At 40.5% G+C, this 24627-nt stretch overlaps 24 non-coding genes across 24 annotated transcripts; 17 read left to right on the top strand and 7 right to left on the bottom strand.

Annotated features, from left to right (window-relative positions):
• Positions 1-748: 748 nt before the first annotated feature.
• Positions 749-831, top strand: trnal-uaa (transfer RNA leucine (anticodon UAA)). Its single transcript has one exon. It is a non-coding gene; the product is annotated as a tRNA-Leu (tRNA).
• Positions 832-1168: 337 nt separating this feature from the next.
• Positions 1169-1250, top strand: trnas-cga (transfer RNA serine (anticodon CGA)). The gene has a single exon. It is a non-coding gene; the product is annotated as a tRNA-Ser (tRNA).
• A 3827-nt stretch (positions 1251-5077) lies between these two features.
• trnas-uga (transfer RNA serine (anticodon UGA)) lies at positions 5078-5163 on the bottom strand. Its single transcript has one exon. It is a non-coding gene; the product is annotated as a tRNA-Ser (tRNA).
• A 509-nt stretch (positions 5164-5672) lies between these two features.
• On the top strand, positions 5673-5755 carry trnal-uaa (transfer RNA leucine (anticodon UAA)). Its single transcript has one exon. It is a non-coding gene; the product is annotated as a tRNA-Leu (tRNA).
• A 352-nt stretch (positions 5756-6107) lies between these two features.
• On the top strand, positions 6108-6190 carry trnal-uaa (transfer RNA leucine (anticodon UAA)). Its single transcript has one exon. It is a non-coding gene; the product is annotated as a tRNA-Leu (tRNA).
• A 338-nt stretch (positions 6191-6528) lies between these two features.
• On the top strand, positions 6529-6610 carry trnas-cga (transfer RNA serine (anticodon CGA)). The gene has a single exon. It is a non-coding gene; the product is annotated as a tRNA-Ser (tRNA).
• Positions 6611-6928: 318 nt separating this feature from the next.
• Positions 6929-7010, bottom strand: trnas-uga (transfer RNA serine (anticodon UGA)). The gene has a single exon. It is a non-coding gene; the product is annotated as a tRNA-Ser (tRNA).
• Positions 7011-7677: 667 nt separating this feature from the next.
• trnal-uaa (transfer RNA leucine (anticodon UAA)) lies at positions 7678-7760 on the top strand. Its single transcript has one exon. It is a non-coding gene; the product is annotated as a tRNA-Leu (tRNA).
• A 341-nt stretch (positions 7761-8101) lies between these two features.
• On the top strand, positions 8102-8184 carry trnal-uaa (transfer RNA leucine (anticodon UAA)). The gene has a single exon. It is a non-coding gene; the product is annotated as a tRNA-Leu (tRNA).
• Positions 8185-8509: 325 nt separating this feature from the next.
• Positions 8510-8591, top strand: trnas-cga (transfer RNA serine (anticodon CGA)). Its single transcript has one exon. It is a non-coding gene; the product is annotated as a tRNA-Trp (tRNA).
• Positions 8592-8909: 318 nt separating this feature from the next.
• Positions 8910-8991, bottom strand: trnas-uga (transfer RNA serine (anticodon UGA)). Its single transcript has one exon. It is a non-coding gene; the product is annotated as a tRNA-Ser (tRNA).
• A 1275-nt stretch (positions 8992-10266) lies between these two features.
• trnal-uaa (transfer RNA leucine (anticodon UAA)) lies at positions 10267-10349 on the top strand. The gene has a single exon. It is a non-coding gene; the product is annotated as a tRNA-Leu (tRNA).
• Positions 10350-10684: 335 nt separating this feature from the next.
• On the top strand, positions 10685-10766 carry trnas-cga (transfer RNA serine (anticodon CGA)). Its single transcript has one exon. It is a non-coding gene; the product is annotated as a tRNA-Ser (tRNA).
• Positions 10767-11084: 318 nt separating this feature from the next.
• On the bottom strand, positions 11085-11166 carry trnas-uga (transfer RNA serine (anticodon UGA)). The gene has a single exon. It is a non-coding gene; the product is annotated as a tRNA-Ser (tRNA).
• Positions 11167-12472: 1306 nt separating this feature from the next.
• Positions 12473-12554, top strand: trnal-uaa (transfer RNA leucine (anticodon UAA)). Its single transcript has one exon. It is a non-coding gene; the product is annotated as a tRNA-Leu (tRNA).
• A 5563-nt stretch (positions 12555-18117) lies between these two features.
• Positions 18118-18200, top strand: trnal-uaa (transfer RNA leucine (anticodon UAA)). Its single transcript has one exon. It is a non-coding gene; the product is annotated as a tRNA-Leu (tRNA).
• A 337-nt stretch (positions 18201-18537) lies between these two features.
• Positions 18538-18619, top strand: trnas-cga (transfer RNA serine (anticodon CGA)). The gene has a single exon. It is a non-coding gene; the product is annotated as a tRNA-Ser (tRNA).
• Positions 18620-18937: 318 nt separating this feature from the next.
• On the bottom strand, positions 18938-19019 carry trnas-uga (transfer RNA serine (anticodon UGA)). Its single transcript has one exon. It is a non-coding gene; the product is annotated as a tRNA-Ser (tRNA).
• A 1269-nt stretch (positions 19020-20288) lies between these two features.
• trnal-uaa (transfer RNA leucine (anticodon UAA)) lies at positions 20289-20371 on the top strand. The gene has a single exon. It is a non-coding gene; the product is annotated as a tRNA-Leu (tRNA).
• Positions 20372-20708: 337 nt separating this feature from the next.
• trnas-uga (transfer RNA serine (anticodon UGA)) lies at positions 20709-20790 on the top strand. Its single transcript has one exon. It is a non-coding gene; the product is annotated as a tRNA-Ser (tRNA).
• Positions 20791-21108: 318 nt separating this feature from the next.
• trnas-uga (transfer RNA serine (anticodon UGA)) lies at positions 21109-21190 on the bottom strand. Its single transcript has one exon. It is a non-coding gene; the product is annotated as a tRNA-Ser (tRNA).
• Positions 21191-22477: 1287 nt separating this feature from the next.
• Positions 22478-22560, top strand: trnal-uaa (transfer RNA leucine (anticodon UAA)). The gene has a single exon. It is a non-coding gene; the product is annotated as a tRNA-Leu (tRNA).
• A 336-nt stretch (positions 22561-22896) lies between these two features.
• On the top strand, positions 22897-22978 carry trnas-cga (transfer RNA serine (anticodon CGA)). Its single transcript has one exon. It is a non-coding gene; the product is annotated as a tRNA-Ser (tRNA).
• Positions 22979-23296: 318 nt separating this feature from the next.
• On the bottom strand, positions 23297-23378 carry trnas-uga (transfer RNA serine (anticodon UGA)). The gene has a single exon. It is a non-coding gene; the product is annotated as a tRNA-Ser (tRNA).
• Between the last annotated feature and the right edge of the window lie 1249 nt (positions 23379-24627).

The following is a 24627-nucleotide window of genomic DNA, read 5'->3' as shown; positions in this document are numbered from 1 at the left end:
GCCTTGGGTAAAGGTGTCTGCTAAATAAACAAATAATTAGCGCAATGTAATTTGTTAAGAAACGAATTTGGAAGAATATTGAACAAACCTTTCAGTGGTCAATTGTTGAGACAGGAAGAATTGTGTTTTTTTAAATTTTTTTTCTTTAATTTGAAATAAATAACACAAGTTTTGGTTTCTCTTTTGTTAGAATGGATAAAGTAACAATTGTAAGTCACCCTGGATAAGGGCATCTGCTAATAAATAATAATAAAGTGAGGAAATAGTTTTGTTCATTACATTGCAGTTTTCTTATGAAATCCAGAAAGCATGGTCCCTGAGTAGGCTTGAACCACCAACCTTTCGGGCAATAGCCGAACGCGTTCCCTGATTGTGCTACAGAGCAGCTTCCTGAGCTGATTAATGTACCGATTACAGGAGTTCCCCGTGAGATGTTTCTGCCAGAATTCGTTCCTTCGACAAAATAAAGAACTGACGGACATGAAATTACCGTTTTCTTTGACTCAGAACAGGCAAAGAGAATAGGAAATCGTTTTGCAAACTTGTGTTATTTACAAAACAACATGTACGTATATATACTGCCCTAAAACTGTATTAGAAAGAAAGAAAGAAAGAAAGAAAGAAAGAAAGAAGGAAAGAAAGAAAGAAAGAAAAAAAGCAAGCAAGCAAGCAAGCAAGCAAGCACGCATGGAAACGCCTTCATTGAAGACAGGGAACCTGAAACAAGTTATTTTCGTTAGTGACCAGAACCAGGATGGCCGAGTGGTTAAGGCGTTGGACTTAAGATCCAATGGGCTTATGGCCGCGTGGGTTCGAGCCCCACTTCTGGTAGATACATTTTTTATTGATAAAAATCGTATAGAGCATCAAGGATGTTTGGAAGATGTCCTCCTAATATACTGTAGTGAGCACATTCAACACGCTATTGCTTCTGTAGTTTGGATTGGTGAATATGAAATCAAACCACTGTAACTTCTAATTAGGCTTATTAACATTCATAACGTGTCAAAGGAATCTGTCCTAGTGCAGTTAAAATAAACATCTGACACAGTTTAAACAGAGGCAGGTGTGTTCATTGTAGCCCACTTTGCCTTCCACATGATTACCACGACCAGCTCCCGGTTCTTTGGAACTGGTTTAATGTTAAACCTCAGCACCCGAACCATGTGTTGTCGTGGCCGAGTGGTTAAGGCGATGGACTCGAAATCCATTGGGGTCTCCCCGCGCAGGTTCAAATCCTGCCGACTACGTTGTGTTTTCGTGCTCTGGTGACTGGAATTATGACCGCACATTTATTTATACAATTAAGCCTATACAATATGTTGATTGTATAGTCATCAAACAGAGATTTAGTGTATTAATACATTAAAGTGACTCCCAAATTAATTCTGCTCACTCATCAATGACATAGTTGGGTAATAAAGTCATATTAACCCTTCCATGCATGCGATATTGAAAACAGTTATACACATACTAGTTTTGAAGAAATTTACAGTACGGCAAGTAATATAGACCTTTAAGCTTAACAGACCTATAAGAACCTCAACGGGCACAAGCCTGGAGTTAAATGGCCAAGAGCTTGTGAGAAAACTGCATGGGACACAGTAAACACAGATCTCTGCGTTGCATTGGAAAGATTAAGTGGAACAGTTGAAAAGAAGCTGGATTAATTTGGGGACATCATCTACGCATATGGAAGTGAGAGGTTTGGAGTTGAAAAAAGGAAGGAAAAAGTACAAACTATTCCTGGAAAGTCTAGACGGCAGCAGGAGATTGAACGCTTAGTTAGAGAAAGGAGACAGCTGAGGAACCAATGGAGAAGAGCAGAACAAAGTCAGAAGGAGGGACTCAATCTCTTACAAAGGGTCATAAAAGATAAGCTTGCAACATTGCGCAGAGCTGAGCGCCTACGGAAACGCTACAAAAAGAAGGAGCGTGCGAGAGCTAACTTTTATAAAGACCCATTCAAATTTGTAAAGAAGTTATTCACCAGTGAGAAGAATGGCACACTAAAAGCATCTAAGGTTGAGCTGGAGAGATATTTGGAGGAAACACATACAGATTCAAAAAGGCAGGAGCCTATGTCAATTCCGTCAGACATCCCACCTATCAATCCACCAGAATACCAAATGGAGGACTGTGCACCTAAGTGGAAAGAAATAGAGCAAGCTGTGAAAAAAGCAAGGGCTTCATCATCTCCAGGGCCTAATGGAGTTCCGTACAGAGTGTACAAGAGTGCTTCAGGAGTTCTACGAATTCTGTGGAAATTGATGAAAGTGGCATGGGAAAAACAGGTTGTACCAAGAGCATGGCGCCGAGCAGGTGGAGTCTTTATACCTAAAGAAAAAGAGTCTACAAGCATCAGTCAGTTTCGTCCCATTTCCCTATTAAACGTAGAAGGCAAGATTTTCTTCAGCATTATTGCTCAGAGATTGTCAGCTTACCTATTAAAGAACTGCTTCATTGACACTTCAATACAAAAAGCGGGCATTCCAGGTTTCCCAGGTTGCTTAGAACACATCAATGTGATCTGGCAACAAATTCAATCAGCTAAAAAGGAGAGGAAGGAGCTCCATGTGACATTCCTGGATTTGGCTAATGCATATGGTTCAGTGCCACATGAACTACTTTGGGCAGCATTTGATTTTTTCAGTGTACCGATGACAATAACAAATTTAGTGAAAGCCTATTTTGGAGATTTGCAATTCAGTTTTTCAACTTCAGAATTCAGCACTACATGGCAATGCCTAGAGGTTGGAATAATGGCAGGATGCACCATTTCTCCACTGGCTTTTACCATGGCAATGGAAGTAATCATTAGGGCATCAAAATGGGTAGTAGGAGGAGAGCGCTTGGCTTCTGGAATGCGACTACCACCAATTGGAGCATACATGGATGACATGACAACCATGACTACAACAGTAGCCTGCACTAATCGATTATTGGGCAAATTAACCAATAACATTGAATGGGCACGAATGCAATTCAAGCCCACTAAATCAAGGAGCATCTCTATAATTAAAGGCAAAGTAGTAGATAAAACATTCTTCATTAATGGTGAGGCAATACCAACAGTGTCTGAGAAGCCAGTGAAGAGTCTTGGTTGATGGTACAACGGGGATCTAAAGGACACAGTTCGTGTGGGAGAAGTTAGACAACAAGCAGTGGAAGGGTTGAAGAGCATAGACAGCTGCGCTCTACCAGGTAAACTAAAACTCTGGTGCTTTCAGTTTGGTCTACTGCCGAGGTTGCTGTGGCCACTGACTGTGTACGAGGTTTCTTTGACAACAGTAGAGAAGCTGGAAGCTTTAATCAGTTCATACATCAGGAAATGGTTGGGAGTTCCACGCTGCCTCAGCAGAGTGGGACTTTATGGTAAAGGAATACTGCAGCTACCAGTCTCTGCTCTAACTGAGGAGTTTAAGTGCGCCAAGGTCAGACTGGAAATGACATTAGTAGAGTCACGTGATAAATGCGTAAGGGAGGCAGCACCTGTGTTGAAAACTGGAAGAAAGTGGGCGGCAAAGAAAGCTGTGGAAGATGCAAAGGCTGCCCTTCGAATTGGTGATATCATGGGGCAAGTTCAGCATGGAAGAGGGGGTCTTGGTTTCAGTTCAACTCCTCCTACATGGCACAAGGCGGCCCCAGCTCAAAGAAGGAAGCTGGTAGTCAACGAGGTGCAAAAGCAGGAGGAGAGGATGAGGTGTTTAAAGGCCATTTCCCAGGCCAAACAGGGAGAATGGATGAGATGGGAGAGTTTGGAACAACGCAAGATTGGCTGGCAAGACCTATGGTCAATGGAACAGAGCAGGATCAGTTTCCTCATCAGGTCAACATATGATGTTCTCCCATCACCACAGAACCTAAACCTCTGGGTAGGAGAGGATCCCTCATGTCCTTTGTGTTCATCACCTGCAACATTAAGGCACATTTTGACAGGATGTAAGGTGGCTCTTAGCCAAGGACGGTTTACTTGGCGCCATGACCAGGTGCTGCGATGTTTGGCCTTAGCATTGGAAGACAAGTGTAACATGACCAATAAGTTGCCACCTGTTCCATCAAAACATTACACACAAAAGACAACATTCCTCCGCCCAGGAGAGCAACCACCAAGAAAAGGTGTTAAAACCAATCCTCGCCCAGGACAACTGGAAGCTGCTAGAGACTGGAAAATGCTGGCAGATGTTGGTCAACGGCTTATTTTTCCACCTGAGATTGCCACCACTAACCTTCGACCAGATATTGTCTTGTGGTCTGGATCAGCACGCCTTGTTCACCTGGTAGAGTTAACAGTGCCATGGGAGGGCGCTGTAGATGAGGCGTATGAGAGGAAGAAACTGCGGTATGCTCAACTAGCCACTGAAGCGGAACAGCGAGGATGGAGAGTTCGGGTTTACCCAGTGGAAGTGGGTTGTCGAGGATTTGTGGCACACTCTACAACCCGGTTTCTCAGAGACGTCGGATTCAGTGGCCAAGAGTTGCGTCGCACAGTGAAGAACTTATCTGAAGCAGCAGAGAGGAGCAGCAACTGGCTGTGGTTGAGACGGAAAAATTCTGGCTGGGGACAGGTAAGTAAGCTGGGCTGAGTTGAGTGGGGGACGGAGGGGGGTGATGCTGGGACGCCAGAATCACCGTCGAGCCCTCTTGAGGTGTCGTGGGCTAGTCGACGAAACACTGAGGATGGAAGGTGCCCACTTGAAAACCCCAGAGATGTACCCTACTTAGCTCAATCCAGACGGTTGTCATGCTGATGCGCTGGGGAGGCCGCACTTTGGTTGATCCCCGGAGCCAGCATCGCAGCCGTTGTGTGTGCTGATGCGCCAGGGAGGCAAAATAAGCTGATCCCTGGAGCCAGCATTACACTTCAGCCATTAACACCAGACAGAAGGATATCTACATCATATGGAAGGAAACGTAAATGGATGGAGACGCATATGGATCACATTAGTTTACTGTAAAGCTACGTCTTAGTTGGTGCTTATCTTGGCGAGAGCCGAGTTCAAATCAGCATGAAGTTTTAACATCTACTCTCGTGTAATGGAAATCATAAGAAATAACAATAAGGACATACAAAAAGTGTACTTAGTCGGCAGGATTTGAACCTGCGCGGGGAGACCCCAATGGATTTCAAGTCCATCGCCTTAACCACTCGGCCACGACTACTTTGTGCCTTGCAAAAGCGTGGCAATAGCAGATATCAAGATCTATAAACACATCACAGCCAAATAACAAATAGAAATAATGTTCGTTTTTAATAAAACATTGACTCGAAATCACAATCCCTGGTTTAGGAGGCCAGTGCCTTATCCTTTAGGTGACTAGGACACTTTCATATAGATAGCAGACAGCGTGACAATACAAGACCAGAGGAATGAAAGCAGTTATTTCCCTTTCATTTCATTGCCATATTATGTTGTGCATTTCAGAATATGCGGGAATCCTGAAAACAGCATTTTAATATGTGAACAAAGCTATCGGTCACTTTAAGGCTATGTGGTCCAGTGGTTAAAGAAATGGGCTTGTAACCAGGAGGTCTCAGGTTTAAACAGAGGCACGTGTGTTCATTGTAGCCCTCCTTGAAAGAAAGAATGAAAGCAAGCAAGCAGCACGCATGGAAACGCCTTCATTGAAGACAGGGAACCTGAAACAAGTTATTTTTGTTAGAGACTAGAACCAGGATGGCCGAGTGGTTAAGGCGTTGGACTTAAGATCCAATGGACGTATGTCCGCGTGGGTTCGAGCCCCACTTCTGGTAGATACACTTTTTATTGATAAAAATCGTATAGAGCATCAAGGATGTTTGGAAGATGTCCTCCCAATATACTATAGGGAGCACATTCAACATGCTATTGCTTCTGTAGTTTGGATTGGTGAATATGAAATCAAACCACTGTAACTTCTAATTAGGCTTATTAACATTCATAACGTGTCAAAGGAATCTGTCCTGGTGCAGTTAAAATAAACATCTGACACAGTTTAAACAGAGGCAGGTGTGTTAATTGTAGACCACCTTGAAAGACAGAATGAAAGCAAGCAAGCAGCACGCATGGAAACGCCTTCATTGAAGACAGGGAACCTGAAACAAGTTATTTTTGTTAGCGACTAGAACCAGGATGGCCGAGTGGTTAAGGCGTTGGACTTAAGATCCAATGGACGTATGTCCGCGTGGGTTCGATCCCCACTTCTGGTAGATACACGTTTTATTGATAAAAATCGTATAGAGCATCAAGGATGTTTGGAAGATGTCCTCCTAATATACTGTAGTGAGCACATTCAACACGCTATTGCTTCTGTAGTTTGGATTGGTGAATATGAAATCAAACCACTGTAACTTCTAATTAGGCTTATTAACATTCATAACGTGTCAAAGGAATCTGTCCTAGTGCTGTTAAAATAAACATCTGACACAGTTTAAACAGAGGCAGGTGTGTTCATTGTAGCCCACTTTGCCTTCCACATGATTACCACGACCAGCTCCCGGTTCTTTGGAACTGGTTTAATGTTAAACCTCAGGAAATCGAGCCATGTGTAGTCGTGGCCGAGTGGTTAAGGCGATGGACTCGAAATCCATTGGGGTCTCCCCGCGCAGGTTCAAATCCTGCCGAATACGTTGTGTTTTCGTGCTCTGGTGACTGGAATTATGACCGCACATTTATTTATACAATTAAGCCTATACAATATGTTGATTGTATAGCCATCAAACAGAGATTGAGTGTATTAATACATTAAAGTGACTCCCAAATTAAATCTGCTCACTCATCAATGACATAGTTGGGTAATAAAGTCATATTAACCCTTCCATGCATGCGATATTGAAAACAGTTATACACATACTAGTTTTGAAGAAATTTACAGTACGGCAAGCAATATAGACCTTTAAGCTTAACAGAACTATAAGAAATAACAATGAAGACATAAAAAACGTGTACGTAGTCGGCAGGATTTGAACCTGCGCGGGGAGACCCCAATGGATTTCAAGTCCATCGCCTTAACCACTCGGCCACGACTACTTTGTGCTCAGCAAAAGCGTGGCAATAGCAGATATCAAGATCTATAAACACATCACAGCCAAATAACAAATAGAAATAATGTTCGTTTTTAATAAAACATTGACTCGAAATCACAATCCCTGGTTTAGGAGGCCAGTGCCTTATCCTTTAGGTGACTAGGGCACTTTCATATAGATAGCAGACAGCGTGACAATACAAGACCAGAGGGATGAAAGCAGTTATTTCCCTTTCATTTCATTGCCATAATATGTTGTGCATTTCAGAATATGCGGGAATCCTGAAAACAGCATTTTAATATGTGAACAAAGCTATCGGTCACTTTAAGGCTATGTGGTCCAGTGGTTAACGAAATGGGCTTGTAACCAGGAGGTCTCTGGTTTAAATCCCACCTCAGTCACTGGCTCATTGTGTGACTCTGAGCAAGTCACTTAACCTCCTTGTGCTCCGTCCTTCGGGTGAGACGTAATTGTAAGTTTTACAAACGTGTGTTATTTACAAACAAACAACATGTATGGATATATACTGCCCTAAAACATTATTTGAAAGAAAGAATGAACGAAGGAATGAACGAAGGAAAGACAGAATGAAAGCAAGCAAGCAGCACGCATGGAAACGCCTTCACTGAAGACATGGAACCTGAAACAAGTTATTTTTCATAGCGATTAGAACCAGGATGGCCGCGTGGTTAAGGCGTTGGACTTAAGATCCAATGGACGTATGTCCGCGTGGGTTCGAGCCCCACTTCTGGTAGATGCCCTTTTTATTGATAAAAATCGTATAGAGCATCAAGGATGTTTGGAAGATATACTATAGTGAGCACATTCAACTCGCTATTGCTTCTGTAGTTTGGATTGGTGAATATGAAATCAAACCACTGTAACTTCTAATTAGGCTTATTAAAATTCATAACGTGTCAAAGGAATCTGTCCTAGTGCAGTTAAAATAAACATCTGACCTAGTTTAAACAGAGGCAGGTGTGTTCATTGTAGCCCACCTTGAAAGACAGAATGAAAGCAAGCAAGCAGCACGCATGGAAACGCCTTCATTGAAGACAGGGAACCTGAAACAAGTTATTTTTCTTAGCGACTAGAACCAGGATGGCCGAGTGGTTAAGGCGTTGGACTTAAGATCCAATGGACGTATGTCCGCGTGGGTTCGAGCCCCACTTCTGGTAGATACACGTTTTATTGAGAAAAATCGTTTAGACCATCAAGGATGTTTGGAAGATATACTATAGTGAGCACATTCAACACGCTATTGCTTCTGTAGTTTGGATTGGTGAATATGAAATCAAACCACTGTAACTTCTAATTAGGCTTATTAACATTAATAACGTGTCAAAGGAATCTGTCCTAGTGCAGTTAAAATAAACATCTGACACAGTTTAAACAGAGGCAGGTGTGTTCATTGTAGCCCACTTTTCCTTCCACGATTACCACGACCAGCTCCCGTTTCTTTGGAACTGGTTTAATATTAAACCTCAGTATATCGAGCCATGTGTAGTCGTGGCCGAGTGGTTAAGGCGATGGACTCCAAATCCATTGGGGTCTCCCCGCGCAGGTTCAAATCCTACCGACTACGTTGTGTTTTCGTGCTCTGGTGACTGGAATTATGACCGCACATTTATTTATACAATTAAGCCTATACAATATGTTCATTTTATAGCCATCAAACAGAGATTGAGTGTATTAATATATTAAAGTGACTCCCAAATTAATTCTGCTCACTCATCAATGACATAGTTGGGTACTAAAGTCATATTAACCCTTCCATGCATGCGATATTGAAAACAGTTATACACATACTAGTTTTGAAGAAATTTAGAGTACGGCAAGTAATATAGACCTTTAAGCTTAACAGACCTATAAGAAATAACAATGAAGACATACAAAACGTGTACGTAGTGGGCAGGATTTGAACCTGCGCGGGGAGACCCCAATGGATTTCAAGTCCATCGCCTTAACCACTCGGCCACGACTACTTTGTGCTCAGCAAAAGCGTGGCAATAGCAGATATCAAGATCTATAAACACATCACAGCCAAATAACACACACAAATAATGTTCGTTTTTAATAAACCATTGACTCGAAATCACAATCCCTGGTTTAGGAGGCCAGTGCCTTATCCTTTAGGTGACTAGGGCACTTTCATATAGATAGCAGTCAGCCTGACAATACAAGACCAGAGGGATGAAAGCAGTTATTTCCCTGTCATTTCATTGCCATAATATGTTGTGCATTTCAGAATATGCGGGAATCCTGAAAACAGCATTTTAATATGTGAACAAAGCTATCGGTCACTTTAAGGCTATGTGGTCCAGTGGTTAAAGAAATGGGCTTGTAACCAGGAGGTCTCTGGTTTAAATCCCACCTCAGTCACTGGCTCATTGTGTGACTCTGAGCAAGTCACTTAAACTCCTTGTGCTCCGTCTTTCGGGTGAGACGTAATTGTAAGTGACTCTGCAGCTGATACATAGTTCACACACCCTAGTCTCTCTGTAAGTCGCCTTGGGTAAAGGTGTCTGCTAAATAAACAAATAATTAGCCCAATGTAATTTGTTAAGAAACGAATTTGGAACAATATTGAACAAACCTTTCAGTGGTCAATTGTTGAGACAGGAAAAATTGTGTTTTTTTAATATTTTTTCTTTAATTTGAAATAAATAACACAAGTTTTGGTTTCTCTTTTGTTAGAATGGATAAAGTAACAATTGTAAGTCACCCTGGATAAGGGCATCTGCTAATAAATAATAATAATAAAGTGAGGAAATAGTTTTGTTCATTCCATTGCAGTTTTCTTATGAAATCCAGAAAGCATGGTCCCTGGGTGGGCTTGAACCACCAACCTTTCGGGCAATAGCCGAAAGCATTCCCTGATTGTGCTACAGAGCAGCTTCCTGAGCTGATTAATGTACCGATTACAGGAGTTCCCCGTGAGATGTTTCTGCCAGAATTCGTTCCTTCGACGAAATAAAGAACTGACGGACATGAATGTACAGTTTTCTTTGACTCAGAACAGGCAAAGAGAATAGGAAATCGTTTTGCAAACTTGTGTTATTTACAAAACAACATGTATGTATATATATACTGCCCTAAAACTGTATTAGAAAGAAAGAAAGAAAGAAAGAAAGAAAGAAAGAAAGAAAGAAAGAAAGAAAGAAAGAAAGAAAGAAAGCAAGCATGCAAGCAAGCAAGCATGGAAACGCCTTCATTGAAGACAGGGAACCTGAAACAAGTTATTTTCGTTAGTGACCAGAACCAGGATGGCCGAGTGGTTAAGGCGTTGGACTTAAGATCCAATGGACGTATGTCCGCGTGGGTTCGAGCCCCACTTCTGGTAGATACTCTTTTTATTGATAAAAATCGTATAGAGCATCAAGGATGTTTGGAAGATGTCCTCCTAATATACTGTAGTGAGCACATTCAACACGCTATTGCTTCTGTAGTTTGGATTGGTGAATATGAAATCAAACCACTGTAACTTCTAATTAGGCTTATTAACATTCATAACGTGTCAAAGGAATCTGTCCTAGTGCAGTTAAAATAAACATCTGACACAGTTTAAACAGAGGCAGGTGTGTTCATTGTAGCCCACTTTGCCTTCCACGATTACCGCGACCAGCTCCCGGTTCTTTGGAACTGGTTTAATGTTAAACCTCAGAAACCGAACCATGTGTAGTCGTGGCAGAGTGGTTAAGGCGATGGACTCGAAATCCATTGGGGTCTCCCCGCGCAGGTTCAAATCATGACGACTACGTTGTGTTTTTTTGCTCTGGTGACTGGAATTATGACCGCACATTTATTTATACAATTAAGTCTATACAATATGTTGATTTTATAGCCATCAAACAGAGATTGAGTGTATTAATACATTAAAGTGACTCCCAAATTAATTCTGCTCACTCATCAATGACATAGTTGGGTAGTAAAGTCATATTAACCCTTCCATGCATGCGATATTGAAAATGGTTATACACATACTAGTTTTGAAGAAATTTACAGTACGGCAAGTAATATAGACCTTTGAGCTTAACAGACATATAAGAAATAACAATGAAGACATACAAAACGTGTACGTAGTCGGCAGGATTTGAACCTGCGCGGGGAGACCCCAATGGATTTCAAGTCCATCGCCTTAACCACTCGGCCACGACTACTTTGTGCTCAGCAAAAGCGTGGCAATAGCAGATATCAAGATCTATAAACACATCACAGCCAAATAAATAGAAATAATGTTCGTTTTTAATAAAACATTGACTCGAAATCACAATCCCTGGTTTAGGAGGCCAGTGCCTTATCCTTTTGGTGACTAGGACACTTTCATATAGATAGCAGTCAGCGTGACAGTACAAGACCAGAGGGATGAAAGCAGTTATTTCCCTGTCATTTCATTGCCATATCATGTTGTGCATTTCAGAATATGCGGGAATCCTGAAAACAGCATTTTAATATGTGAACAAAGCTATTGGTCACTTTAAGGCTATGTGGTCCAGTGGTTAAAGAAATGGTCTTGTAACCAGGAGGTCCCTGGTTTAAATCCCACCTCAGTCACTGGCTCATTGTGTGACTCTGAGCAAGTCACTTAACCTCCTTGTGCTCCGTCTTTCGGGTGAGACGTAATTGTAAGTGACTCTGCAGCTGATACATAGTTCACACACCCTAGTCTCTCTGTAATTCGCCTTGGGTAAAGGTGTCTGCTAAATAAACTAATAATTAGCGCAATGTAATTTGTTAAGAAACGAATTTGGAAGAATATTGAACAAACCTTTCAGTGGTCAATTTTTGAGACAGGAAGAATTGTGTTTTTTAAATATTTTTTTTCATTAATTTGAAATAAATAACACAAGTTTTGGTTTCTCTTTTGTTAGAATGGATAAAGTAACCCTGGATAAGGGCATCTGCTAATAAATAATAATAATAATAGTGAGGAAATAGTTTTGTTCGTTACATTGCAGTTTTCTTATGAAATCCAGAAAGCATGGTCCCTGGGTAGGCTTGAGCCACCAATCTTTCGGGCAATAGCCGAACGCGTTCCCTGATTGTGCTACAGAGCAGCTTCCTGAGCTGATTAATGTACCGATTACAGGAGTGTCCCGTGAGATGTTTCTGCTGGAATTCATTCCTTCGACGAAATAAAGAACTGACGGACATGAAAGTACAGTTTTCTTTGACTGCGAACAGGCAAAGAGAATATGAAACCGTTTTACAAACTTGTGTTATTTACAAAACAACATGTACGTATATATACTGCCCTAAAACTGTATTAGAAAGAAAGAAAGAAAGAAAGAAAGAAAGAAAGAAGGAAAGAAAGAAAGAAAGAAAGAGAGAGAAAAGAAAAGAATAGACGCATGGAAACTCCTTCATTGAAGACAGGTCAGCTGAAACAAGTTTTTTGTGGCATGCTGAGCACTGCTCTCTGTACAGCATGGATCAGCAGCATTTGTTTTAATGGTAGTGACTACAACCAGAATGGCCGAGTGGTTAAGGCGTTGGACTTAAGATCCAATGGACGTATGTTCGCGTGGGTTCGAGCCCACTTCTGGTAGATATACTTTTTATTGATAAAAATCGTATAGAGTGTCAATGATGTTTTGAAGATGTCCTCCTAATATACTATAGTGAGCACATTCAACACGCTATAGCTTCTGTAGTTTGGATTGGTGAATATGAAATCAAACCACTGTAATTTTAATTAGGCTTATTAACATTCATAACGTGTCAAAGGAATCTGTCCTAGTGCAGTTAAAATAAACATCTGACACAGTTTAAACAGAGGCAGGTGTGTTCATTGTAGCCCACTTTGCCTTCCACATGATTACCGCGACCAGCTCCCGGTTCTTTGGAACTGGTTTAATGTTAAACCTCGGGATGCGATCCATGTGTATACAATTTATCCTATACAATATATTGATTTTATAGCCATCAAACAGAGATTGAGTGTATTAAAATTCATTTTTATGTTTCATTTTATACTGCACAATACATTAAAGTGACTCCCAAATGAATTATGGTCATTCATCAATAACATAGTTGGGTAATAAAGTCAGATTATCCCTGCCATGCATGTGATATTGAAAATAGCTATACACATACTAGTTTTGATGAAATTTACAGTACAGCAAGTAATAGAGACCTTTCACAGAACAGACAACAAGTCCTGCAACAAAGCAATTGTCCAGGTCGTTACAATATATATTTTTTAATTTGAAAGTAAAAATATATGAAAGCATGAGAACCTTTATGACAAAAATCTTCACTAATATACAAATTGAACAAGAACTGTTGAATATTTATTTTCGTTTTATACAGTATTAAATGTCAGTGTTTATATGATAGTGATAAATAAATAAATATCAAGATAAATAAATAAATACATAAATATCCCACACTACCTCTCCTCCCTCTAATCTGCCATATATTATATGGGAGTGAGAGTCACTTTGTAAAGTGTGATGTCATTGGGTGTTGTCTTTGGCTCCTCCCATCACACTCAGGATATCATTTGGAAGCTGAGTTGTCATATTGTCAGTGTGTTGCCAGCTGGAGAGGAGAACCTTGGTGCTGCTTTGAATGATAAGGTAAGACTTTATGTGGATGTATTTGTCTATATCTATTTGTTGATATTCACAAATGCAAATATATAAATATATGTTTGCAGCAGTGTGGAGCAGTGGTTAGGGCTCTGGACTCTTGACCAGAGGGTTGTGAGTTCAATCCCCAGTGGGGACACTGCTGCTGTACCCTTGAGCAAGGTACTTTACCTAGATTGCTCCAGTAAAAACCCAACTGTATAAATGGGCAATTGTATGTAAAAATAATGTGATATCTTGTAACAATTGTAAGTCTCCCTGGATAAGGGCGTCTGCTAAAAAATAAATTATATATATATGAGAAATATTCTGGAATATATTATTTTAAAATGTATAATTATTGCTATACTGTAGATTTTACATACATAGAGCAATACATATTTGTAATTCTCTCATAAATACACATTCTGTATAGAAAGACACTAAAATGCTCAAATGTTGCACAGAATGAATGTGTAGAAACACAAAAAGGCTTTAGTTTGAAAGCAGGGGAACTGCACTACTTTGCATAGCCCTGCTGCTAACCCTGCTAAGCAAATGGAAAATGCAAATCTCCTAGCTCCCCCTTCAAACAAATCAAATGCTTTCATAACACAAAACACAGGATCATTGATGTGTTTTAAAAACACTTATAAAAAGGTTACCACAGTGTTTGATTAAAGCATCTATCCTGAGTGATTTACCTGAAACTGACTCTAATATAATAGATGCTTAATAACTATGTTATAGAGTGTTAATAAAACACTGTAGATTGTTTACAACCATGCAATAGCCATAGACATAATTACATTTTTATAAAGGGGACAGTTTTTAGCCACCTATTTTACTTTGGGATGTTTAAACGTAATTCCGTCTATGGCTATTGCATGGTTATAAACCATCTACAATGCTTTATTAACAATCTATAACATAGTTAAGTATCTAGTATATATGTACAAAACATTAATAAGCAGCACTTTAATATAAAGTGTTACCCAAAAATCAAACAAAACACTCACGTTTCACAGCACAGGTTCTCCTTTTGGTCATTTAACATTCACAAAGGAACAGATCACATCACTACATCCCCTTTTTTATAATGTCACCCATGACCCCTTGGTCAACGAGCACATCTGCTCTTCCAATCCACGGATGCCATGCAGTTTCCCGTCCAGGTCATTGGTTTCGTGTACCGTAGCTCTGCCTCCTGTCTAGATTGCCAACTTCCACCTAACCCTGGGAATACACTGTCATGCCATTTAGTCCAGGGTATTCTGTTCCCTTTACACAGCGCTCTGGCAGGTCAAGAGGGAGATCGAACATCAAGAATCATTCGATCTCTGTCACAAACAAACAGGTACTTACTTTTTTTTCTGCATTTCACGTATGAGTGTTGGGAACTACAAATTAAATGTGGAATGGTGCTTTTGGCTGCTTTACTTTTGCTGTGCCAAAACCTACCCTGAAAACCCATAAACTATCTGTGCTGTATAGATAGTCCCATCATATCATCACTGGCAGTTCTGGCACTTCGCTGTAACTTGGCGCAAGGACCTACCATTCCTCTTGATAACGTGGTAGTGAAAATGCATCATATATATATCTATATATATATATATATATATATATATATATATATATATATATATATATATATATATATATATATATATATATATAACTGATGACAAGAAAACCTCATTCTAATCCCTGTGTGCCTTTGATTTCCTGCTGTACTATCCTTGCCATCATGACTTGAAATATTGAATTGTTTTAAAAAAGCCCTTTTATTTAATTGTGTTCATTTTATTTTATTTAAGTTTTTTGTCCTGCTTCAAACTTTAGTTCAGAAGATATTACTATGAGAATACTGAGATGAGCTGGTCTGAAGCTCAGAGCTACTGTAGAGAGAAGCACACAGACCTGGCCACTGTGCGCAGCCAGGAAAGAGCAGAGCAGCTCTTAAATCTTGCAAAATATTCTACACAAGAGAATGCCTGGATCAGGCTGTATCATGACTAAGAGAACTGGCAGTGGTCTAACAGTGATGGTGTCACCTACTACAACTGAACAGCAGGCCTCTTCTGTGCTGCTGTCAATCCAGCAGGCCAGTGGGAGGACGAGTCTGCAGTGAGAAGAGGGTTTCCAGTGGTACAAAGGTGAAGATCTGGCAGCTCCTATATTATATAAGATCTATCTTCTCCTATTTTATACATATTCGTTATTTTTATTATCCTCTTAAGGGCAGTTTGTATAAGTTTGCAAACAGCTGTTGCCATTGCCTCAAGCTATTGGCTTCCTCGTCAGTACACAGCTGTATTCTGTGATTCTCTAGATCAGGTTCGACTGTGGGTGTCATTTAACAAAGATTAACCCTTTCATGTCAGTTTGGTTGCAAATCTGAGTCTCTCACAGTGTGAAAGCCTCGGAGCCCATGTGAGGTATTGTAATGACTCTCCCACAGTGTGAAAGCCTCTGAACCCATTTGAGGTATTGTAGTGACTCTCCCACAGTGTGAAAGCGTCGGAGCCCATGTGAGGTATTGTAGTGACTCTCCCACAGTGTGAAAGCCTCTGAACACATGTGAGGTATTGAAGTGACTCTCCCACAGTGTGAAAGCCTCTGAACCCATGTGAGGTATTGTAGTGACTCTCCCAGTGTGAAAGCTTCGGAGCCCATGTGAGGTATTGTAGTGACTCTCCCAGTGTGAAAGCCTCGGATCCCATGTGAGGTATTGTAGTGACTCTCCCACAGTGCGAAAGCCTCGGAGCCCATGTGAGGTATTGTAGTGACTCTCCCACAGTGTGAAAGCCTCTGAACCCATGTGAGGTATTGTAGTGACTCTCCCACAGTGTGAAAGCCTCGGAGCCCATGTGAGATATTGTAGTGACTCTCCCACAGTGTGAAAGCCTCTGAACCCATGTGAGGTATTGTAGTGACTCTCCCACAGTGTGAAAGCCTCTGAACCCATGTGAGGTATTGTAGTGACTCTCCCACAGTGTGAAAGCCTCTGAACCCATGTGAGGTATTGTAGTGATTCTCCCACAGTGTGAAAGCCTCGGAGCCCATGTGAGGTATTGTAGTGACTCTCCCACAGTGTGAAAGCCTCGGAGCCCATGTGAGGTATTGTAGTGACTCTCCCACAGTGTGAAAGCCTCGGAGCCCATATGAGGTATTGTAGTGACTCTCCCACAGTGTGAAAACCTCGGAGCCCATGTGAGGTATTGTAGTGACTCTCCCAGTGTGAAAGCCTCGGAGCCCATGTGAGGTATTGTAGTGACTCTCCCAGTGTGAAAGCCTCGGAGCCCATGTGAGGTATTGTAGTGACTCTCCCACAGTGCGAAAGCCTCGGAGCCCATGTGAGGTATTGTAGTGACTCTCCCACAGTGTGAAAGCCTCTGAACCCATGTGAGGTATTGTAGTGACTCTCCCACAGTGTGAAAGCCTCGGAGCCCATGTGAGGTATTGTAATGACTCTCTCACAGTGTGAAAGCCTCTGAACCCATGTGAGGTATTGTAATGACTCTCCCACAGTGCGAAAGCCTCTGAACCCATTTGAGGTATTGTAATGACTCTCCCACAGTGCGAAAGCCTCGGAGCCCATGTGAGGTATTGTAGTGTTGGTGATCATGGCATTGACCTCTGACCTAACATGGCTGCCATATTGAGGTCATGTTACTTTTGAAGTTACGCTGCATAGAGACAGTACACGTGACAGCTGTTGTCTTAATGTTTGGTACACAGCTGTATTCTTTCTTTGATTCCCTTACTTAAGTTGCCATTAAAAATGAACCCCTTTGCTGGTGCATTGTTTTACCCTCTCGCTTATATAAAAAATACTGACCCCATGCTTTGAAACAGGGTCTTATTAGTTGGTACAGAGTTGTATTCTATGATTCTCCCAATAAAGTTTCATTACAGGTGGTGTCTTGTACAGACAGACCACTTGCCTTCAAGCAGTGTCTTTGCGATGTGATATTTCTCACATTTCCATATTACTTGATCGCAAAAACTATTATTATTAGTAGTAGTAGTAGCAGCAGCAGCAGCAGTTCAACCTCTCTGGCTAAGACACACTGAGTTCTTATAGAGCCACACGAAAAATATATCACTAACAGTGACAGAGCTGTGTGATCCAGTGGTTAAAGAAAAGGGCTTGATTGTGCTACAGAGCAGCATCCTGAGCTTTTCAATGTACCGATTACACCCTGAGATGTTTCTGCCAGAATTCGTTCCTTCGACACGAAATAAAGAACTGACGGACATGAAAGTACAGCTTTCTTTGAATGAGAACAGGCAAAGAGAATAGGAAACCGTTTTACAAACTTGTTTTATTTACAAAACAACATGTACGTATATATACTGCCGTAAAACTGTATTAGAAAGAAAGAAAGAAAGAAAGAAAGAAAAAAAAGAAAAGATTCATGGAAACGCCTTCATTGAAGACAGGTCAGCTGAAACAAGTCTTTTGTGGCATGCTGAGCACTGCTCTCTGTACAGTATGGATCAGCAGCATTCGTTTTAATGGTAGTGACTACAACCAGAATGGCCGAGTGGTTAAGGCGTTGGACTTAAGATCCAATGGACGTATGTCCGCGTGGGTTCGAGCCCCACTTCTGGTAGATATACTTTTTATTGATAAAAATCGTATAGAGTGTCAATGATGTTTGGAAGATGTCCTCCTAATATACTATAGTGAGCACATTCAACACGCCATTGCTTCTGTAGTTTGGATTGGTGAATATGAAATCAAACCACTGTAACTTCTAATTAGGCTTATTAACATTCATAACGTGTCAAAGGAATCTGTCCTTGTGCAGTTAAAATAAACATCTGACACAGTTTAAACAGAGGCAGGTGTGTTCATTGTAGCCCACTTTGCCTTCCACACGATTACCACGACCAGCTCCCGGTTCTTTGGAACTGGTTTAATGTTAAACCTCAGAAATCAAACCATGTGTAGTCGTGGCCGAGTGGTTAAGGCGATGGACTCGAAATCCATTGGGGTCTCCCCGCGCAGGTTCAAATCCTGCCGACTACGTTGTGTTTTCGTGCTCTGGTGACTGGAATTATGACCGCACATTTATTTATACAATTAAGCATATACAATATGTTGATTGTATAGCCATCAAACAGAGATTGAGTGTATTAATACATTAAAGTGACTCCCAAATTAATTCTGCTCACTCATCAATGACATAGTTGGGTAATAAAGTCATATTAACCCTTCCATGCATGCGATATTGAAAACAGTTATACACATACTAGTTTTGAAGAAATTTACAGTACGGCAAGTAATATAGACCTTTAAGCTTAACAGACCGATAAGAAATAACAATAAGGACATACAAAACGTGTACGTAGTCGGCAAGATTTGAACCTGCGCGGAGAGACCCCAATGGATTTCAAGTCCATCGCCTTAACCACTCGGCCACGACTACTTTGTGCCTTGCAAAAGCGTGGCTATAGCAGATATCAAGATCTATAAACACATCACAGCCAAATAACAAATAGAAATAATGTTCGTTTTTAATAAAACATTGACTCGAAATCACAATCCCTGGTTTAGGAGGCCAGTGCCTTATCCTTTAGGTGACTAGGACACTTTCATATAGATAGCAGACAGCGTGACAATACAAGACCAGAGGAATGAAAGCAGTTATTTCCCTTTCATTTCATTGCCATATTATGTTGTGCATTTCAGAATATGCGGGAATCCTGAAAACAGCATTTTAATATGTGAACAAAGCTATCGGTCACTTTAAGGCTATGTGGTCCAGTGGTTAAAGAAATGGTCTTGTGACCAGGAGGTCCCTGGTTTAAATCCCACCTCAGTCACTGGCTCCTGAGCAAGTCACTTAACCTCCTTGTGCTCCGTCTTTCGGGTGAGACGTAACTGTAAGTGACTCTGCAGCTGATACATAGTTCACACACCCTAGTCTCTCTGTAAGTCGCCTTGGGTAAAGGTGTCTGCTAAATAAACAAATAATTAGCGCAATGTAATTTGTTAAGAAACGAATTTGGAAGAATATTGAACAAACCTTTCAGTGGTCAATTGTTGAGACAGGAAGAATTGTGTTTTTTTAATATTTTTTTCTTTAATTTGAAATAAATAACACAAGTTTTGGTTTCTCTTTTGATAGAATGGATAAAGTAACAATTGTAAGTCACCCTGGATAAGGGCATCTGCTAATAAATAATAATAATAATAATAAAGTGAGGAAATAGTTTTGTTCATTACATTGCAGTTTTCTTATGAAATCCAGAAAGCATGGTCCCTGAGTAGGCTTGAACCACCAACCTTTCGGGCAATAGCCGAACGCGTTCCCTGATTGTGCTACAGAGCAGCTTCCTGAGCTGATTAATGTACCGATTACAGGAGTTCCCCGTGAGATGTTTCTGCCAGAATTCGTTCCTTCGACGAAATAAAGAACTGACGGACATGAAAGTACAGTTTTCTTTGACTCAGAACAGGCAAAGAGAATAGGAAATCGTTTTGCAAACTTGTGTTATTTACAAAACAACATGTACGTATATATACTGCCCTAAAACTGTATTAGAAAGAAAGAAAGAAAGAAAGAAAGAAAGAAAGAAAGAAAGAAAGAAAGAAAAAAAGCAAGCAAGCAAGCAAGCAAGCAAGCAAGCACGCATGGAAACGCCTTCATTGAAGACAGGGAACCTGAAACAAGTTATTTTCGTTAGTGACCAGAACCAGGATGGCCGAGTGGTTAAGGCGTTGGACTTAAGATCCAATGGACGTATGTCCGCGTGGGTTCGAGCCCCACTTCTGGTAGATACACTTTTTATTGATAAAAATCGTATAGAGCATCAAGGATGTTTGGAAGATGTCCTCCTAATATACTGTAGTGAGCACATTCAACACGCTATTGCTTCTGTAGTTTGGATTGGTGAATATGAAATCAAACCACTGTAACTTCTAATTAGGCTTATTAACATTCATAACGTGTCAAAAGAATCTGTCCTAGTGCAGTTAAAATAAACATCTGACACAGTTTAAACAGAGGCAGGTGTGTTCATTGTAGCCCACTTTGCCTTCCACATGATTACCACGACCAGCTCCCGGTTCTTTGGAACTGGTTTAATGTTAAACCTCAGAAACCGAACCATGTGTAGTCGTGGCCGAGTGGTTAAGGCGATGGACTCGAAATCCATTGGGGTCTCCCCGCGCAGGTTCAAATCCTGCCGACTACGTTGTGTTTTCGTGCTCTGGTGACTGGAATTATGACCGCACATTTATTTATACAATTAAGCCTATACAATATGTTGATTGTATAGCCATCAAACAGAGATTGAGTGTATTAATACATTAAAGTGACTCCCAAATTAATTCTGCTCACTCATCAATGACATAGTTGGGTAATAAAGTCATATTAACCCTTCCATGCATGCGATATTGAAAACAGTTATACACATACTAGTTTTGAAGAAATTTACAGTACGGCAAGTAATATAGACCTTTAAGCTTAACAGACCTATAAGAAATAACAATAAGGACGTACAAAACGTGTACGTAGTCGGAAGGATTTGAACCTGCGCGGGGAGACCCCAATGGATTTCAAGTCCATCGCCTTAACCACTCGGCCACGACTACTTTGTGCTCAGCAAAAGAGTGGCAATAGCAGATATCAAGATCTATAAACACATCACAGCCAAATAACAAATAGAAATAATGTTCGTTTTTAATAAAACATTGACTCGAAATCACAATCCCTGGTTTAGGAGGCCAGTGCCTTATCCTTTAGGTGACTAGGACACTTTCATATAGATAGCAGACAGCGTGACAATACAAGACCAGAGGAATGAAAGCAGTTATTTCCCTTTCATTTCATTGCCATATTATGTTGTGCATTTCAGAATATGCGGGAATCCTGAAAACAGCATTTTAATATGTGAACAAATCTATCGGTCACTTTAAGGCTATGTGGTCCAGTGGTTAAAGAAATGGGCTTGTAACCAGGAGGTCCCTGGTTTAAATCCCACCTCAGTCACTGGCTCATTGTGTGACTCTGAGCAAGTCACTTAACCTCCTTGTGCTCCGTCTTTCGGGTGAGACGTAATTGTAAGTGACTCTGCAGCTGATACATAGTTCACACACCCTAGTCTCTCTGTAAGTCGCCTTGGGTAAAGGTGTCTGCTAAATAAACAAATAAATAGCGCAATGTAATTTGTTAAGAAACGAATTTGGAAGAATATTGAACAAACCTTTCAGTGGTCAATTGTTGAGACAGGAAGATTTGTGTTTTTTTAATATTTTTTTCTTTAATTTGAAATAAATAACACAAGTTTTGGTTTCTCTTTTGTTAGAATGGATAAAGTAACAATTGTAAGTCACCCTGGATAAGGGCATCTGCTAATAAATAATAATAATAATAAAGTGAGAAAATAGTTTTGTTCATTACATTGCAGTTTTCTTATGAAATCCAGAAAGCATGGTCCCTGAGTAGGCTTGAACCACCAACCTTTCGGGCAAAAGCCGAACGCGTTCCATGATTGTGCTACAGAGCAGCTTCCTGAGCTGATTAATGTACCGATTACAGGAGTTCCCCGTGAGATGTTTCTGCCAGAATTCGTTCCTTCGACGAAATAAAGAACTGACGGACATGAAAGTACAGTTTTCTTTGACTCAGAACAGGCAAAGAGAATAGGAAATCGTTTTGCAAACGTGTTATTTACAAAACAACATGTACGTATATATACTGCCCTAAAACTGTATTAGAAAGAAAGAAAGAAAGAAAGAAAGAAAGAAAGAAAGAAAGAAAGAAAGAAAGAAAGAAAGAAAAAAAGCAAGCAAGCAAGCAAGCAAGCAAGCAAGCACGCATGGAAACGCCTTCATTGAAGACAGGGAACCTGAAACAAGTTATTTTCGTTAGTGACCAGAACCAGGATGGCCGAGTGGTTAAGGCGTTGGACTTAAGCTCCAATGGACGTATGTCCGCGTGGGTTCGAGCCCCATTTCTGGTAGATGCACTTTTTATTGATAAAAATCGTATAGAGCATCAAGGATGTTTGGAAGATGTCCTCCTAATATACTGTAGTGAGCACATTCAACACGCTATTGCTTCTGTAGTTTGATTGGTGAATATGAAATCAAACCACTGTAACTTCTAATTAGGCTTATTAACATTCATAACGTGTCAAAGGAATCTGTCCTAGTGCAGTTAAAATAAACATCTGACACAGTTTAAACAGAGGCAGGTGTGTTCATTGTAGCCCACTTTGCCTTCCACATGATTACCACGACCAGCTCCCGGTTCTTTGGAACTGGTTTAATGTTAAACCTCAGAAACCGAACCATGTGTAGTCGTGGCCGAGTGGTTAAGGCGATGGACTCGAAATCCATTGGGGTCTCCCCGCGCAGGTTCAAATCCTGCCGACTACGTTGTGTTTTCGTGCTCTGGTGACTGGAATTATGACCGCACATTTATTTATACAATTAAGCCAATAGAATATGTTGATTGTATAGCCATCAAACAGAGATTGAGTGTATTAATACATTAAAGTGACTCCCAAATTAATTCTGCTCACTCATCAATGACATAGTTGGGTAATAAAGTCATATTAACCCTTCCATGCATGCGATATTGAACACAGTTATACACATACTAGTTTTGAAGAAATTTACAGTACGGCAAGCAATATAGACCTTTAAGCTTAACAGACCTATAAGAAATAACAATGAGGACGTACAAAACGTGTACGTAGTCGGCAGGATTTGAACCTGCGCGGGGAGACCCCAATGGATTTCAAGTCCATCGCCTTAACCACTCGGCCACGACTACTTTGTGCTCAGCAAAAGCGTGGCAATAGCAGATATCAAGATCTATAAACACATCACAGCCAAATAACAAATAGAAATAATGTTCGTTTTTAATAAAACATTGACTCGAAATCACAATCCCTGGTTTAGGAGGCCAGTGCCTTATCCTTTAGGTGACTAGGACACTTTCATATAGATAGCAGACAGCGTGACAATACAAGACCAGAGGAATGAAAGCAGTTATTTCCCTTTCATTTCATTGCCATAATATGTTGTGCATTTCAGAATATGCGGGAATCCTGAAAAGAGCATTTTAATATGTGAACAAAGCTATCGGTCACTTTAAGGCTATGTGGTCCAGTGGTTAAAGAAATGGTCTTGTAACCAGGAGGTCCCTGGTTTAAATCCCACCTCAGTCACTGGCTCATTGTGTGACTCTAAGCAAGTCACTTAACCTCCTTGTGCTCCGTCTTTCGGGTGAGACGTAATTGTAAGTGACTCTGCAGCTGATACATAGTTCACACACCCTAGTCTCTCTGTAAGTCGCCTTGGGTAAAGGTGTCTGCTAAATAAACAAATAATTAGCGCAATGTAATTTGTTAAGAAACGAATTTGGAAGAATATTGAACAAACCTTTCAGTGGTCAATTGTTGAGACAGGAAGAATTGTGTTTTTTTAATATTTTTTTCTTTAATTTGAAATAAATAACACAAGTTTTGGTTTCTCTTTTGTTAGAATGGATAAAGTAACAATTGTAAGTCACCCTGGATAAGGGCATCTGCTAATAAATAGTAATAATAATAATAATAAAGTGAGGAAATAGTTTTGTTCATTACATTGCAGGTTTCTTATGAAATCCAGAAAGCATGGTCCCTGAGTAGGCTTGAACCACCAACCTTTCGGGCAATAGCCGAACGCGTTCCCTGATTGTGCTACAGAGCAGCTTCCTGAGCTGATTAATGTACCGATTACAGGAGTTCCCCGTGAGATGTTTCTGCCAGAATTCGATCCTTCGACAAAATAAAGAACTGACGGACATGAAATTACCGTTTTCTTTGACTCAGAACAGGCAAAGAGAATAGGAAATCGTTTTGCAAACTTGTGTTATTTACAAAACAACATGTACGTATATATACTGCCCTAAAACTGTATTAGAAAGAAAGAAAGAAAGAAAGAAAGAAAGAAAGAAAGAAAGAAAGAAAGAAAGAAAGAAAGAAAGAAAGAAAGAAAGAAAGAAAAAGCAAGCAAGCAAGCAAGCAAGCACGCATGGA

The sequence above is a fragment of the Acipenser ruthenus genome, chromosome 38 (assembly GCF_902713425.1).
Source record: "Acipenser ruthenus chromosome 38, fAciRut3.2 maternal haplotype, whole genome shotgun sequence".
In the NCBI taxonomy this organism is placed as follows: Eukaryota; Metazoa; Chordata; class Actinopteri; order Acipenseriformes; family Acipenseridae; genus Acipenser; species Acipenser ruthenus.
This window is presented reverse-complemented; position numbering and strand designations above follow the sequence as displayed.